The 15,629-nt window shown below is 40.5% G+C and overlaps 1 pseudogene; it reads left to right on the top strand.

The window, feature by feature from the left end:
* The first annotated feature begins 1,508 nt into the window (after nucleotides 1–1,508).
* LOC132226594 (ribosomal L1 domain-containing protein 1-like) lies at nucleotides 1,509–6,207 on the top strand (annotated as a pseudogene).
* Nucleotides 6,208–15,629: the final 9,422 nt, after the last annotated feature.

The following is a 15,629-nucleotide window of genomic DNA, read 5'->3' as shown; positions in this document are numbered from 1 at the left end:
GGATAAAGTAATCTTGGTTGTAGGTTCTTGGTATTCATCACTTTGAATATTTCTTGCCACTCCCTTCTGGCCTGCAAAGTTTCTGTTGAGAAATCAGCTGACAGTCGTATGGGTATTCCCTTGTAGGTAACTGAGTTTCTTTCTCTTGCTGTTTTTAAGATTCTCTCTTTATCTTTTGCTCTTGGCATTTTAATTATGATGTGTCTTGGTGTGGTCCTCTTTGGATTCCTTTTGTTTGGGGTTCTCCGCGCTTCTTGGACCTGTAAGTCCATTTCTTTCACCAGGTGGGGGAAGTTTTCTGTCATTATTTCTTCAAATAGGTTTTCAATATCTTGCTCTCTCTCATCTTCTGGCACCCCTATAATTCTGATGTTGGTACGCTTGAAGCTGTCCCAGAGGCTCCTTACACTATCTTCGCATTTTTGGATTCTTTTTTCATTTTGCTTTTCCGGTTGGATGTTTTTTGCTTCCTCGCATTTCAAATCATTGACTTGATTCTTGCGCTCCTCTGGTCTGCTGTCGGGCGTCTGTATAATATTCGTTATTTCAGTCCGTGTATGCTTAATTTCTAGTTGGTTCCCCAATATAAGATCAAGGGTCTTATTAGTTTTCGTGTAGATCTCATTAAGTTTATCAGCAGCTTCTAAACAGTTCTTGAGAGACCTTAAAAGTGTGGTTCTGAACTCTATATCTTCCATTGACAATTTTGTCCTGTTTCTTTGTCTCCGCATTTTGTTATGCTTCCTTGGTGCACCCCCTAGTGGTCTTTGTTCGCAGTCTTATAGATAAATCTTGATTGTCGTAGCTAATTCCAGGGAGGGTTTGACCTCCAGGCCAAGTGGCTATGAGAATCAGCTGTGTCAGCAGTGAGAGAACTTCTGTCCTCTAGGGAGGTGCTAATCTAGCCTTTGCCTGAGGCTATCCAGCAAATGCCTCTGTGCAGGGCTTGGGCGGGGCGGGTGGGTCGCACAGGATCAACAGGGTGGGCCAGAGAGAGCAGTTATGGCGGCTCTCAGTCCTGTCCCCAGGGGCTCTGCCTCTCTGAGTCCCAGCACCCGCTGCAAAGCTCGGAGAGAAAGCTGCACTGGCTCTGACCGAAGCCAGACAGTCCCGCTTCTCCCGTTTGAGTCTGGGTCCCTAAAGACTCGCCTGTATCTGGAGCTCAGAGTCTGCGACTCCCTCCCGATTGAAAACAACAACCGCGCCTTCCGCCGCCAGCCTGCTCCGTGCACTCCGCACCTCAGAATTTGACTTCAGCGCTGCGCCTCCTCTGAGTGTCCGTGTGCGTTTCTCTTTCCTCCTAGTTGTAGGACTTCCATGCAGCCAGCGTTCCTGTGGTTCTGGGTGATGTCCCTTCCGCTTTTTGGTTTCACTTTTGAAGTAGTTGTTCAAAGCAGCAAACTCCGGCGTTAACCTATGCCGCCATCTTGGTTCTCCCTGGATTTCTTATATTGTTTCAACATAGTGATTAAAGGAAATGATAATTCTAGTCCCAACTTCAGGGCACTATGGATAATGTCCAGGTAGTGATTTAACTATGTTGCCCATTGGGTGCCCATACTAGTGCTAAGTTATTCCTGTGTAGCTCTGTTTCTGGTTAGACAGGAGGATTTATTAGTCATGTGTACTGGTGGGAGATTTGGGAGACAGACACAATCTTTCTGTCCCCTTCAAATATTGTTCTGTGAGAAACAAGGTCATGGAGATGGGAGGTGCTTCTCAGGCTCCATTCTCGAGCTTCTGGTGTTGAGAGGCACAGATGTAGCTGTAGTAGTGGTGGCTTCTTATTTTCAGCATCCTGACACCCTCTGCAGTCACAGCATATGCTCTTGAAATCTGTTTTCCAGTAGAGGACTCTGAGGTGGTAATTCCCTAGTAACTCACTTCTGTCCTGGTCTTTCTTTCTGGAGGCCCAGTTCAGAGCTTGCTCCTGTACCTTCTCAATGATTTTGTAAGAACCTAACCTGTATTTAATTTATTCTTACATAAAATATCTAGAGCAGTGGTTATTAAACTTTAGTGGTTATTAAACTTCAGAATGACCTGGTAAACTTGTCATAGATAACATGGCTCCACTCCCAGAATTTCTGATTTATTAGATATGGAGGTAGGATCCAAGAATATTGACATATAATAAATTCCCAGATTGCTGATCCAGAGACCACACTCTGAGAACCATTGATCTAGAGCAGTGGTCGGCAAACTGCGGCTTGGAAAACCATGACTCGCGAGCCACATGCGGCTCTTTGGCCCCTTGAGAGTGGCTCTTCCACAAAATACCGACTTCTGCGCACGGGCCACGAAGTTTCAATCTCACTGTATGTGCGTGCCCGCACGTGGTATTTTTTTTTGATTTTTTACAGAGAGGGATAGAGAGTTAGAAACATCGATGAGAGAGAAACATTGATCAGCTGCCTCTTGCACACCTCCTACTGGGGATGTGCTCGCAACCAAGGTACACGGTCTTGACTGGTATCGAACCTGGGACCTTTCAGTCCTCAGGCCGACACTCCATCCATTGAGCCAAACTGGTCAGGGCGCCGCACATGGTATTTTGTGGAAGAGCCACACTCAAGGGGCCAAAGAGCCGCATGTGGCTTGTGAGCCGCGGTTTGCCAACCATGGATCTAGAGTGCTTTGTTTCCTACTCAGCAACTGTAATGAAGCAGGCCTTGTCCCAAAATATATCAAATAATCCAGGACAGTCACAATTGTTTCTCAAAATTTCATTATTTGGATTCATAATGAAGTAATGATTCCCACATGGAGAATATTAATTGGATGTACAATAAAATGTTTAATAAGAGGTGTTAGTACAGATTTAATAATTAGTAAAATATGTGAGAATGGCTTATGTTGAGTATATATATTTTATTCTTTGGAATAAAGCCTGTTTGGGTGATGTCATCTATATATATAAAAGGCTAAATGGCCAGCTGACCAGTAGTTATGATGCACAATGACCACCAGGGGACAGATGCTTCGACCAGTAGCTATGACGCACACTGATCACCAGGGGGCAGACGCTCAACGCAGGAGCTGCCGAGCAACAGCAACTTTGCAGAGTATCCTCTCACCCTCCGGGATCCCTCGGGGATGTCTGACTGCCAGTTTCAGCCAGATCTCCGCAGGCCAGGCTGAGGGACCCCACCTGCCCGAGGGACCCTGCTCACTCCACAGATGCCCTTCGAGCCCCGGCACCACCCCAGATGCGGCCAGCCGGGGAGGAACCGCGGGAGGTTGGCTCCAAGGTGTGCTGGCCCATCTCGCCTAGTCCCACCCCGCCGGCCACCTTCTAATTAATTTCCTTTCAATGTGCACAAATCCGTGCTCCAGGCCTCTAGTATACTATAACATCATCATACATCAACATATATCTCATATACCTTCCCGCCCTCATACCCCATCTGAATATCAGCTCAGGATAGAGAGGTAATACTTTTATCACTATAGAGCTTTTCTGTACATTCCGTTTTGTAAACAGAGGCTTAAACTAAACTACCATTTAAATTTAATTATTATATTTTCATACTGCTTATAAGAGAATCTTATTTTAACTTTAGCTTAGTCATCTATTTTACTTCGTTTAGCTCAATATTTTTTACATAAAAGATTTTGAGGCCCAAAGATATAACCATGTGGAAAAAAAGTTGAAGCTAGCATCTAAATCTTTTAATACTTGTTTTTTTTGTTTGTTTGTTTGTTTTTTCCCCCCATTACTACTATCAACTCTCTCTCTCTGGAGTGTGGGCCTCATGTTATGTGTGCATTCAAATCAGCAGTGGAAAATTTTGCCATACTTGAAACAAAACTTAAAAAATACATTACTGTGAAATACATTGCCAAACCCATGCTGATGTTTAATACTTAAATAACAACCAGAGATCACTAGTTGCTACCAATTTTTAAGTTTTTTTAAATTTTTTGTTTAAAATATAATTTTATTCTATTTTAAGTTCTTTAATTCTTAGAAATAAATAATATATTTGGATGTCATCCAATATCTCCCTATGAATTAAACTCCCTTATGCTATAATCATGTTATTTAATCAAAAATTAGCTTCCTGCCAGAGTGGCTTGTTAAGGATTTGCTAATTTCAACTTTCTTCTCTGAAACTTAATGAACACAGCGGGCAATAGCTCCTTTCCCCAGTTCTCAGATACCAAAATATATTTTGGATTTTTATTATTTTCTCCAGATTTATTACTTTTCAAAATCACCTTTTAAAACAATAACTAAAGCAATTAAAAAAGAGAAACAACTCACCATTAATTGAGTATTCTTGAGGCTATGCTATTTTTAATCAATTTAGGATAATTTCAATCTCTTCTAATTTGATTTTATATCCAATTAAAATATATAACAATTGGGAATTTTCTAATTCAGTCTAGCCTCCTGGGCAACTCATTTCTTCTCTGTTGTCAGCTCTGGTCCATGGAAAGCATCCTTCCAAGGCTACTTCCTGATTTACAAGAAACCTAGTAAAATTCTCTCCTGGAGTTGTGATATAGTTTAAAACTTAGGTTGCAAATTGGACACCAAATCTTAAAATTTAGTGCAGTCTGAAGAGATGAAACAAGTCTCTACAAAAGCATTTTTTATTTAGTATTGATTAGGTGATTGATAACTGTCAAAACTGGGAACGGAGGGTTTACTGTAACAGTCTTTCTATATTTGCATATGATGAAATTTTCTGAAATAAAACGCTTTTAAAAACGTTTAAAAAAGAGAGGCAGCCGTAACCGGTTTGGCTCAGTGGATAGAGCGTTGGCCTGTGGACTGAAAGGTCCCAGGTTTGATTCCGGTCAAGGGCATGTACCTTGGTTGCAGACACATCCCCAGTGGGGGGTGTGCAGGAGGCAGCTGGTCGATGTTTCTCTCTCATCGATGTTTCTGACTCTCTATCCCTCTCCCTTCCTCTCTGTAAAAAATCAATAAAATATATTTAAAAAAAAAAAGAAAAAGAGAGAGGCAGTGGAAGCTCTGCTGGCACATTACAGGTCCAGGAAAAACGCTAACGGGTTGCTTTTGAATGAGAAGGAAACCTTTTATTTTTAATGGTGGCATTATGGAAAATTCCAAGAAAAGAACTGAGGGTCAGGTTGTCCTTGCCTCATGGCACCTGGTCAGATTTAGCATATATCTGTTTATTTACGAAGGATAAACCCAATGTAACTCCTAAAAAGACACAACATTTTTATAAGAAGCTTTTGAATAAGCATGGAATTAAATCCATTTCTCAGGTGATCCCTCTCCAAACTTTAAAAAGGAGTATAAAACCCATCAGGCCAAGTTCTGCCTGGTGGGCAGCTTTGATTTCTTCCTCACTGACTGATACAAGTATCAGGTGGCTCTTACCCTCGCACCACGGGAGACATTTCTGTAAGAGAAAGGAAGTTCCAGCACCTGTAAACCTTCAAGCCAAAAATCTCTCCAGAGATATCAACAAATCGATAGGCAGAACTGTCTTAAACTTCTCTAAACGTGATTCTTGCAGCACTTCAGCCCTATATGCATCGGTCACACTGGAATGCAGGCTCAGCACATCATCGAGAACATGTTGCTGTCTGGAGAAGGCTTTCACAGAATTTGCCCAAGCGAACTCTTGTACATGAAAACCCAGAAATCGGTTACCCTTCCCATCTTTTCTTCATTTGTCAGCAGTCAGGATGAAGTCAAAAGAGTGTGCACTCCTGGTGAGAAGAAAAAAGAAGCAAAGAAAATACAGACACAAAAAGAACATAATGAAAAATAAAAGGAGAAGAAAAGAGACAGAAGAATTATGAAACAGGCTAGAAAGGCTGCATCAAGCCTAACTACAGAGAAGGCTGCTCCTAAAATTAGTGTTTCTCCAGAGAAGGATTTTGGACCCCAGAAGAAAGAGACCCCCGCAAGCCCGAAAAGAAAGAGACCCACAGAATAAAAGCCCCAAATAAAGTACAAGACAAATCCGGAGACAAAATTCCATAACTGGTCCCAGTAGAAAAAAACTCCCAGCAAAGAAAACGTGGGGGCACAAAACATGCCACAGAAAGAAGTCTCCAAAAGAGTCCTGTCCCAACACATCTCAAGGGAAGAAGAGAAAGATCTTCGGAGCAGAGGCCAAGATCTAAGGGAAGAAGGGTAGAGACCCAGGGGAGAAGGGTAGAGGCCCAGGGGAGAAGGGTAGAGGCTCAGGGGAGAAGGGGGGAGGCCCAGGGGGGAAGGGGGGAAGCCCAGGGAGAAGGGTAGAGGCCAGTGATGGCAAACCTTTTGAGCTCGGTGTGTCAGCATTTTGAAAAACCCTAACTTAACTCTGGTACCGTGTCACATATAGAAATTTTTTTTATATTTGCAACCATAGTAAAACAAAGACTTATATTTTTGACATTTATTTTATATATTCAAATGCCATTTAACAAAGAAAAATCAACCAAAAAAATGAGTTTGCGTGTCACCTCTGACACGCGTGTCATAGGTTCGCCATCACTGGTAGAGGCCCAAGGAAGAAGGGTGGAGGCCCAGGGGAGAAGGGGGGAGGCCCAGGGGGAAGGGGGGAGGCCCAGGGGAGAAGCCAAGAGTCAAAGACGAGGTAGAAAAGGAGAGAAACTCTCTGCTGGGGAAAAGAGACCCAAGAAAGATGCCCAAAAAGCCAGAGGCCAAGTTTTTCACCACGGCTGAAAATCTGCTAAAAAAGCTCCCCACACCCTCAAACAATGGCCTCAGTCGATTTAAATTCAGTGACTCAGGCCTGGAGAGCTTTTGAAAAATACTTGGATCTTGACCTCTGTCACAACCTTCTCCAAGAGTGAGGCCTAGACTTAAATATGTTTAAAACTTCCACAAGTAATTCTGATATATGTTCATGGGTATAGGAACCTGCAGTTTGAATGCATTTTTTAAAATAGCTTTTCCATATATTTGCTAATATAATAGCAATATTACACTTCAATAATAGTGCTTTTATTGAAGTGTAATATTTGCTTGTGAGAAAAAAAAAGTGGTGACTGAGTTTTGTAGGATGAATGAGAGTAAACACTCCAAAATCTGAAAAAAAAAAGGATGCTGTAATTCACAATGAAGTAGTTGTAGTTATTTTTTTGGGGGGGGGGGGGTGGTGTTAAAGATCATGAACCACTACTACTCCAGAAAAATTATCACAAATATAACTCAAATATCACAATATTAGAGTGTTCATGGACCATGCTCATGGAACTCCTGGGTGGGGGTTGGGGGGAGGGGGGCTAAGGGCAGGCTAGGAAAGGTCCATGGGGAAAAAAGAGAAGCATATGTAATACTTTCAACAATAATGATTTAAAATAATAAAATAAATTTTTAAAAAAGCTTTTCCATCCTAGTCCTCCAAGACAGGTTACAGAACTATGACTATTAGAAACATCTTGTGTTAAGAGATAAAATGCACCACTAAAAATTATGACAGGAATGTTAGCTCAATATTTAAAAAATTTAAAATAAAATTATAAAATAAAACCTCCACTAGTTAAATGCATGATGACTTTGAACTTGTAATTGTTGAAGAAGGTAATCAAAAGGATATGACCACCTGGTGACTCATGAGCTGGACTCTGGCAATTGGAGGCTCTTTATTGCCCACTGTTACCACAGTGGGGATCATATTCAGGAATAGTCTTGAGACAGCAATGTGTTGTTATGGCCATATGGATGATATATTCAACTGAATCCAGTTGAGGCCTCGATATAAACTTTTAAGGTCCTGGCAGGTGGGTGTGGCGTTCTACCCGTCTTGTGGTCGCCCAAGACAAGCCTGGTATAAAGTTCCCTTGGTTATTAAACCTGACACCTACCATATGGAGTTTCTCGGTCTCTCCTTACCTTCTGTGTAGGGAGGACAGTTTCCACTGGGAAGCTCCTGAGGGTGCAAATCAACAGTAATAAATAATAGGAAAAATAGTAAATTAAAACATGGGGGAGTGTTTATCCTCTGTATTAAGATGGTACTAGGGTAAAGCAAGCCAGACACCTAGGGAGCAAACTGTAAAGAGGTACTCACTCTCTGGGTCATGGAGTGCAGAGTCAATACCTGAGAACAAATATCTCCTTAAGTTTTGCCACCTAGGTGCCTCACTCGCCTTGCCTTAGTCCCAGTCCTATTTTCCATCAATCAAAGAAATTCAAATTACAGCTAGATTGCCAGGCTCCCAGTTGGTTCCCCATTATCTGCTCCTCCTGATAGTCATGCTTTTGTGTATGGCATCCTATATAATAAAAGCCTACTATGCTAAGTGTTCGGTTGTCTGGTCATCTGTTCAACCAATTGAAGCGTAATATGCTAATGATATGCTAAGGCTTCTCAACCTCTTGCTATGACATGCACTGACCACCAGGGGGCAGTCAACCAGTTTCTATGATGTGCACTGACCACCAGGGGGAAGATGCTCCTACCAGTAAGTGAGCTTGCTGCTGGGTCCAGCCCATCAGGACTGAATGAGATGGGCCAGACACACCCTGGAGCCCTCCCCTGGACCCTCCATGGCTGGCCAACCTCCTGTGCCCCTCCCTGGCCCTGATTGTGCACTGGTGAGGTCCCTCTGCCTGGCCTGCACCCTTTTGCAATCTGGGACCCTTTGGGGGATGTCAGAGAGCCAGTTTCAGTCCAATCCCACAGGCCAGGCAGGGGAACCCCACTGGTGCACAAATTCATGCACCGAGCCTCTAGTTCATAAATGTAAGGCATTCTGTGTGATCATAGAATATGTCTGAAGTGATGGCATGTGACATTTTGTTTACTGAATTTCTCTCTCTTCTGGGAGGAGCTCTCACTCATTCTTTTGACATTTTGTAAGATGCAAAAGTCCAAGGGATAAGGGACTGAGGCCTCCTGCCAACAGCCATGAAAATGAGCCCTTTGGGCACAGATTTTTCAGCCCTAGTCAAGCCTTCAGGTGACTGTGCCTTGCCAACACTTTAAGTAAAACCTATCAGGAAAACCTGAGCCAGAATAATTCAGTCCAGCTACTCCTGAATTCCTGACTTACAGATTTGATGTAACAAATGCTTATTGTTTTAGGCCATTTGTTATGCAGCAATAACTAACACAGCAGCAGACTTGAGGAATTTTATCATTTGTACCCTAAGAAAAGGAATTCTGTGTTAGTAATATAGTCTTCTCATGGTGGTTAAAAGCACAGACTCTGGAGCCAAACTGTCACAATTTGAATTCTGGATCAGTCATTTGTTAGTTGTGTGATCTTGGAAAAATTACTGAACCTATTTGTGTTTTAGTTGTTCATCTATAAAAGAAGGAAAATAATAGCACCTATATACTACAGGGCTGATGGAAGAATGAAGGTGAATATATGTAAAGTATATAAAAAATAAATATTCTAAAACATTATTATTCTTAACTACTTTTGTCTGTGCTTATTTCTCACATAGATACATGTATTATTGTTAACAACGAGTGCCATGTGGCTTTCCTTGTGTGCGAACGAACATGTCTCATTCATGTCTTACACAATAATTCCTGGGAGTAGATGTGTATGGCTTCTGAAATGATATTTTGTTCCTTTAGAGGAGGAGAAATGACATTTTAGGTGGGGAAACTAATTTTCTGGATTATGTAGCCAGGAAAAGTATCTCCTTATTTTTTCACATTTTATTTTATGGTTATTTTCTTCTTGTCATATCAGAGGTGCTCCAAGTTCCAGCAGCTTGGGTTAAATTTTTGCAGGCCTCCTATAATAAAAATTCAAAAAGGTTTTATTGTCCAAATGTTGCATGCCTACAACATGTTGGCACTACCCTCTAAATGAATCTTTTATTCTTTTGCATTGGATGTGTGTCTGTGTGTGTTTGTGTGTTTGACCTACATGCATTCTTCCCTGTTTAAAGCAATGTTCTTACTGCTCTGCAGACATCATCTAGCCTGAGCTAGAGGTTACCATGGTGATATGGCCATACAGGATAACTTCAAGACTACATCTTGCTGAGTTGTTTTCAGGGAGAAATGAGGACTGTTGTCTTTTGCTGATAGACTCTACTTAAACTTGACCTTTCCTGCCATTTCTTCCAAGAATAATTAAAGAGCCCTTTGGAAGCAGATTGGTGGTAGATATCCAGGCTGACTGTTTTCAAAAGTGTAAAGTTGGTAGTTTTATCTTTGCAGTTTCCTTTTCTGCAATCTTTTTCCCAACAACATCATCCTCCTTTTTCTCTAGGCACTTGACCTTATGTTACCTTAAATCTTCCCAACAAAGAATAAACTCATCTGATAAAGTTATCCACACTGATTATTTTAAAAAATGATGTGACTATATTTGAGTGGCATTATTTATACTCATCTCACAAGTTACAACTGTGGAGAGAGTTACGTCGTAGGGAAAAAAATAATTAAAGAAAAAATCACACACATGTTGTAGAAATCTCTGCAGTTAGAAATATACAATGAACTCTTTATTTTAAACTTAAAACTATAAAAACATTTAATTAGCTTTCAAATAAGTCTCATAATGTGTCAATTTCTACCCAAAACAACATAGGTTTTTTTAATTTTTTTTCCTTTTGTCTCAGAGTGAAAATTCTCCTGAAAATGACTTTAATTTAGTTATGTTTTTAATGAACACCAGTTACATTTTTTTATTTTTCTTGAATTTTATGAAATGTTTTTTTAGAATGTGTCAAAATATTGTTACCAGATTATATATTTAGTTGGGCAACAAAATCTTTAAAAAATGTAATTACACTTCAACATTGAAGAAAACAAAACCATTGGTATTCAGTTGGTATTTAAAGCCATGGATTGTATACCATTAAATAGAAATATTTGTGAGAATATTGAGAAATTGATGAAAGAGGGCCTTGAAGCACTTCAATGCTTAGAGGTTCAAAAAAGGAGAAAGGATCATAAAAATGATAGTGTGGTGAGAGGACAGAGGAAAGAATGAGATAGGTAAAAGGACTGAGGAGTTAAGTAAATGTGGAAAAAGGACAGCAGAATAGTTTAGACAAGACAAGAAAGGGGTACATTGGATTTGGTTTCATGGAAGTTATTGGTGACTTTGACTTAAACAATATTAATGGAGTGGGGAGAAAGCTTGACTAGGATAAATTTACCTATGAAAACAATGAAAAGGCCACATAGTATGTAGGAGGTGATGACAACAGTAATAGAATGAAAATACCCATCATTTAACGCAGTGGTTCTCAACCTTCCTAATGCCATGACCCTTTAATACAGTTCCTCATGTTGTGGTGGCCCCCTAATTTCATTGTTACAAATTGAACATAATTAAAGCATAGTGATTAATCACAAAAACAATATGTAATTATAAATGTGTTTTCCGATGGTCTTAGGCGACCCCTGTCAAAGGGTCATTCGACCCCCAAAGGGGTCGCGACCCACAGGTTGAGAACCGCTGATTTAACGGGTCCTAGCTTTATGCATGGCATTTTGCTAAGCACTTTTTAGGTATTATTTTATTAAATGCTTGCAGCAACACTTTGAAAGCCACATTATTACCTTAGTTTAGAGATAAAAAATTTAATTTGAGACCTAGAGAATTAAGTGACTTGCTAAGGTCACAATGCTTTATCACAAGCAAAATATTTGTAACATTGGTGTTAACCTAAAGAATTAAAGGAGGAAAATAATTACTGTGCATATTATTTTCCATATATTTTTGCTTTTTAATTAAGGCAGTAGTTCACATATGTTAAGTTTGGTTTTTAGTTTATTAGCATAACTGGATGCCAAGAAAGTGATAATCACATTAGTACTACAAAAAATTGATGGCTGCAAAATGTGATATTTTTGATTTTTCAGTCTTAAAATCCAAACCTGGAGGACTCTAAAATGTATTTGTGTCAAAAGTTTCAGATATAATAAATGCATTTCAGACTGAGAAATTGTAAAAATTCATTTGTTATTTAAATTGTACCCCTAAGTGTGACAGTAAAATACCTAGAATGATCCATATTTCATGATTTAATATCCTTAAAATCAACCTGTATAATTTTAGGTGATCAGATTCTATTTTTAGATACATTTGTAATTTAAAAATGTATCTAAAAATAGAAGTGTGCTATGATAAGTTAATAATTTGTATTGTGCAAATTAATAGAAAATAATTAGCTACTTACTTGGCATTACACTAAAATAATTTCAGAAAGGTTAAGCATTTAAATGTGAAAACTTAAACACATTAGGAAATCTAGTATCTTTTAAAAAATAATTGCATGGGAGTGGCCTTTCTAGCATGACAGGAAATAAATAAAGCACTGAATGTTTTGACTACACAAAATAAAAGAAAGAATAGCACAACACAGAAGTTAAAACATGGGGAATATGTATATAGCATATATGAAAGAGAAATGTATGATATCTATATGAATAGTTTCTACAAACAAATAGAAGATTAATGAGGATAGAGTGGACTAGAGCTGTGTGGGGAGAGTCTGGAGTTAGTGGTTCTGGGGAGAGAGTTGAAGGATTAGCTGCCAGAATCTTGTGATGAGACATTCCACCATACTGCAGAAGCCATCTTTCTCAGATAGAGCATTCCTCTCCATGTGGCATCAGCCTGGGGGAAAGCAACAGCCCTACCCATTGGAATTCCTCTCACCCCACCCTGTGGAGCTTAAGTCCTACTGAGGAGTATAGCCAAGGCTTTTTAAGTGACTGAGCCTAATTGACAGCCTGCAGGCAGAGGTGGATCTCTAGGTGCTTTGAGATTTTTGTAATACATTAAAAAGATCATGCACCATGATCAAGTGGGATTTATTCCGGGATGCAAGACTGGTACAATATCAGCAAAACAATAAATGTGGCACACTACATAAACAAAATTAAGGATAAAAACCACATGATCATATCAATAGGTGCAGAAAAAGCATTTGATAAAATCCAGCACCCATCTACATATATAAAAGGCTAAGTGACCATCTGACTGTCCGACCATCTGACCAGCGGTACATGTGACACACATTGACCACCAGGGGGCAGAAACTCAACACAGGAGCTGCCAAGCTGCAGTGACTTGGAGACAAGGCAGGGATGTCCGCTTTCACCACTCTTATTCAACAAAATACTGGAAGTCCTAGCCATAGCAATCAGACAAGAAGAAGAAATAAAAGGCATCCAAATTGGAAAGGAAGAAGTAAAACTGTTATTATTAGCAGATGACATGATACTGTATGTAAGAACCCTGAAGATTCCACCAAAAAAAAAACTACTAGAACTGATTAATGAAGTCAGTAAAGTAGCAGTTTTTTTTTGTTTTTTTATCAAGAAAGGGTGTTAAATTTTGTCAAATGCTTTTTCTGCATTGATTCATTTGATTGTGATTTTTGTCTCTCAATTTGTTTATGTGATGTATCACATTTATTGATTTGTGGATATTGTACTACCCTTGCATTTTTGGTATAAGTCCCACTTAGTCGTGATGTATGATCTTTCTAATGTAATGTTGGATCCGATTTGCTAGAATTTTGTTGAGGAGTTTAGCATCTATGTTCATCAAGGATATTGGCCTGTTGTTCTCTTTCTCTGTGGTGTTTTTATCTGGTTTTGGGATTAGGGTAATGTTGGCTTTAAAAAGCTTGGAAGTTCTCCTTCCTCTTGAATTTTTCGGAATAGCCTGAGGAGGATAGGTTTTAGCTCTTCTTTGAATGTTTGGAAGAACTCCCCTGTAAAGCCATCCAGTCCAGGGCTTTTGTTTGCTGGAAGATTTTTGATTGCTGTTTCAATTTCTTTGGTAATTATTGGCCTATTCATGAACATTTCTTGTAACAATATTTTTTCTGATGTATCTCCTTGGGCTAGGGACACACAAAAAAAATAAACAAATGGGACTACATCAAACAAAACAGGTTTTGCACAACAAAGAAAACCATCAGCAAAATAAAAAGAAAATGCACTGAATGGGAGAACATATTTGCTGATTCATCTGATAAGTGATTAATACCCAAAATTTAAAAAGAACTTATAAAACTTAACACCAATGAAACAAACAATCCAATTTAAAAATGGGCAAAGGACCTTAATAGACACTTCTTCAAAGAGGATGTACAGATGGCCAATATACATATGAAAGATATTCAAACTCACAAATCATCTCAGAAATGCAAATTATAACCACAATGAGATCTCACCTTAGACCTGTCAGAATAGCTGTCACCTATAATAATAAAAGCATAATATGCTGATTAGCCCAGACGTCCTTCTGGATGAAGCTGGGGCTGCAAGGGAAGCCTGGGTCCTGGGTTTCAGAGGGAAGCCGGTGCCAGCAGCCAGGGGAAGGAAGGCCTACTCTTGCACGAATTTCGTGCATTGGTCCTCTAGTTAATAAATAAAAAAAAACAAGTGTTGGTAAGGATGTGGAGAAAAGGGAACCCTTGAGCACTATTGGTGGAAATGCAAATTGGTGCAGGCACTGTGGAAAACACTTTGGAGTTACCTCAAAAAATTAAAAATGAAACTGCCTTATCACCCAGCATTTCCAATTCTGGGAATATATCCAAAGAAACCAGAAACACGAAATCAAAAGATTATATGCACTTATATTCTATTGAGAGAGCAGTACAATAAAGAAATATCAACGCTAATAAAAGAGAAAAATGGTAATTGGCGTACGAGCTACCCTTTTCATTGGCTAATCAGGGCTATATGCAAATTAACTGCCAACTAAGATTGGCAGTTAACTGCCAACAAGATGGCGGTTAATTTGCATATGTAGGCACAATGCAGGGAGGCGAAAGGGAAAGCAGGAAGAAGCCCCCTGCCACTGACAGTGATCGGAAACCCAGGGGGGAGCTAAGAGCTGGGGGGCAGGGCAAAGGTGGCCCTGGGGCTGCCTTTGCCCTGCCCCCCAGCCATGATCAGAGAATCAGGTGCCTTTTCCACCCTGGCCAGTGATAGCAGGAAGTAGGGGTGGAGCCAGCAATGGGAGCTGGGCACGGTCGAAGCTGGCAGTCCCAGGAGCTAGGGGTCCCTTGCCTGGGCCTAAAGCGAAGCCCATGATCGTGGGGCTGCTGCAGCTGCGGGTCCCCGCTGCCCGGGCCGGACGCCTCAGCCAGAGGCATCAGGCCTGGGCAAGGGGCCGATCCTGCGATTGGAGGGTGATGGGGGTCAACGCCTGAGGGCTCCCAGTATGTGAGAGGGGGCAGGCTGGGCTGAGGGACACTCCCCCCCACACACACCCAGTGCACGAATTTCGTGCACCGGGCCCCTAGTGTAATATAATTTGCTGTTTCTTTGGGTCCTCTAGAAAGTAGACATAGAAAGGATGTAGGAGTGAAAAAGTTTATTGGGGACTAATGCCTGTAAAAGAACAAGAGAGGAAGCGGGGTTGGGCCGTGATGCAGCACCCGACAATATCTACCTGTCCAATGAGGCACTCCAGAGCAGAAATTCTCATTAGGATAGGTGAGGTTCTTGTATGGACACATTGCTTAGCCATTGGCTGAGGTTATCAGCCAATGGAAAGAGTTATCAGGAAGGAATTATCACCTGTGCTTCCAGCTGAGGCAGGCCCTGGAGGCATTAATTAAGGCTAGAGCCTCTTAGCCCCACACCTCACTTCTAGGCAATGGAAGGAAGGTCTGAGAGGGGCGTCTCTTCATCCACATTTTTTTTTTAGATAAAAATAAGAAGAATAAGTAATGTGGAAAG

Source organism: Myotis daubentonii, chromosome 2 (genome assembly GCF_963259705.1).
Source record: "Myotis daubentonii chromosome 2, mMyoDau2.1, whole genome shotgun sequence".
NCBI classification, from domain to species: domain Eukaryota; kingdom Metazoa; phylum Chordata; class Mammalia; order Chiroptera; family Vespertilionidae; genus Myotis; species Myotis daubentonii.
This window is presented reverse-complemented; position numbering and strand designations above follow the sequence as displayed.